The 2,321-nt window shown below is 41.6% G+C and overlaps 1 non-coding gene across 1 annotated transcript; it reads right to left on the bottom strand.

The window, feature by feature from the left end:
- Positions 1-1,924: 1,924 nt before the first annotated feature.
- Positions 1,925-1,997, bottom strand: trnav-uac (transfer RNA valine (anticodon UAC)). The gene has a single exon. It is a non-coding gene; the product is annotated as a tRNA-Val (tRNA).
- Between the last annotated feature and the right edge of the window lie 324 nt (positions 1,998-2,321).

Raw genomic sequence — 2,321 nt, 5'->3', positions numbered from 1 at the left:
CCGCTCCTGCTTCGCTAAAACTCATTTTAAGCCTCTGATGAGTCGAACCACTGAGATCACGTGATCCAGCTTTGCTCGGGGTCGAGGAGCTGATGGGTCAGGGTATGGGAAAAAGGAAGTGGGGATCTTTTTGGACACCAAATATCCAACTGTAGTCCTTACACTAGAGACGGCTTTTGATCTGACCACAGGCTTGGACAGTGTTGACACAACCAAACTAGACCCCGCAGTTGGGGGCAGGAAACTGCGTCCCCTCTCCACTTTCTCATGATTGAACACTGATGTTGCAAAAGCACATGAAGTCTTCAATCAGGGTAAATAACTGCACTCGGATGCCTTCTCTTGAAGCCACGACAAAGAGAGAAACTTGTCAAGACTCTCAAGTACACACACGCACACATCCTTTGGGGATGAAAGAAAAGTGTCAGCATCACGGCACAGTCTTACCCTTAAAGGAGGGAAGCAGTCGGGCCATTCCTGGGCCAGAGTAGGAGAGAAGACAGATAGCATCTTGGGAATCTGTATACAGTGATGTGAGTCATGTGTGCAGTGTGTAGTACCTACGTATGCCTAACATTTATCGCAGGGAGAGTGGTGTTTATAGTGTCGGACACAGGCGAGCAGGCACCTGGCTTCTTTTATTGTCAAAATGCGTACTCCCTTTGGGTCTGCTTGCTGATGAGCTGTTCAGGGGTGTCAAACATAAAGCGCAGGGGCCAGAATCGGTTCGGGAAAGACTCTAATCCAGCCCACTGGACAAAATAGTTTCAGTTTTTCTGCTATTTGCTACAGAAAGTATCTATACCAAATAGAAAAAAGTGCGAAAAAAGCACTTTTTCTGTAATTTTACACATTTATCAAGTTTCACTGGTTCGGTCCACTTCAGACCAAAGTGGGCTGTATGCAGCCCGTGGTGTAAAATGACTTTGATGTGTCAGTTCTAGATGGATAATGAATTTGACTACTTTTAGTCTCTACTTCAGCGCTGCTGGCAGCATTCACAAATTCAGTCTACTGTGCTGCGTAGGAAGCTTCTTTATTCATGCATATTTCTACCTAATTTCACCTGCTTTGTTTGACAGCAGGGTTGTCACTATAGCCAGGTTTTTACTATGCTTGTGAGTTTTTTTTAAATGAGATATAAATACCCACTCATTCTTATATATGATAATATTGCAAATAATTGTGTAATTGCTATTTTTGTAATCTTTTGTATAGTTTTAGTAAACACTTCCACAAACTTATATTTTCTCCTTTTTCTAAAACAGACACCATCAAAATTGCGACGACATTATGCTGTTGTTGCTCAAGCTTTAAAAATGACGTGATTCACAAACCAGTGGGTGGAGGGGCAGTGGCTAAATCATCAGCTTAAAACAAGCTTTAAAAATGACCCAAAAGGCACAGAAAACAAAGTTACAGTCCAGTGACAAATTAGGTGTGGCGAAGCCTTGCAGGCAGCTAGTGGTTGTAAGTGTTAGAGTGGGTACCGTCTGTCAGCTTAAACTATCTATCTCATTATAATGGATAAAGACTTAAGAATATTCTCAGTTTTTGTGGCCAAATGTAAACATGCTCTTTTCCTGCGGTAAATCTGTGCATTTTAATGTAAAAGTCTGTGGAGTGTGGGACCAGCCGCAGCACTTTTCTCTCCCTCTTAGACAACTAAACGCAGTAACCCTTCTTTCATTTTTTCTCAACCAAGATGTTTCTGCCATGTTTCAGTCCTGCTTCTCTAACAAAACGCATGAGAAATTAATGAGATTGTTCTCACAGCTACGAGGGCTAAAGATGGAAAAACCTATTTTAATTTAATGGTCATCAAACCACATTTTTATTTCTATATCTACCAAAGGGTCAAAACTCATCACTATGGGTGAAGATGTCTGTATGTGGCAAAGAGCTAAGGGGAAGATGACAGTCATGGTACTGCTGGGGATTGAACCCAGGACCTTCTGCGTGTAAAGCAGATGTGATAACCACTACACTACAGAACCAGATGGACTGCCAGCCATTGTTTTTACCTGATGAGTTGAATCCCATGCTGCTGATTCCTTATAAATATGTGGAAATATGTACATTCTGTGCTGCAGCTTGAAGGGGATGTTAAATGATCAAAAAAATAAAAATACTGTAAAATGCAACTTTAAATCCACCAGAAGTCATTTCAGAGCAGAATATTAAGAACAAAGTTATATGAAATGAATAAAGGCACACAGCAGGCGTTTGACACTTTCCCCCTAATGCTCTTGTGTTGACAAATTGAGCCTGCTTCTCTGAGGAGTCGTTATATGACAGACCTAGTCCAGAACCCAGTCTAC

The sequence above is a fragment of the Diplotaxodon limnothrissa genome, linkage group LG17 (assembly GCF_057381915.1).
Source record: "Diplotaxodon limnothrissa isolate DT_005_m linkage group LG17, D_limnothrissa_male_GT1.1, whole genome shotgun sequence".
Classification (NCBI taxonomy): domain Eukaryota; kingdom Metazoa; phylum Chordata; class Actinopteri; order Cichliformes; family Cichlidae; genus Diplotaxodon; species Diplotaxodon limnothrissa.
This window is presented reverse-complemented; position numbering and strand designations above follow the sequence as displayed.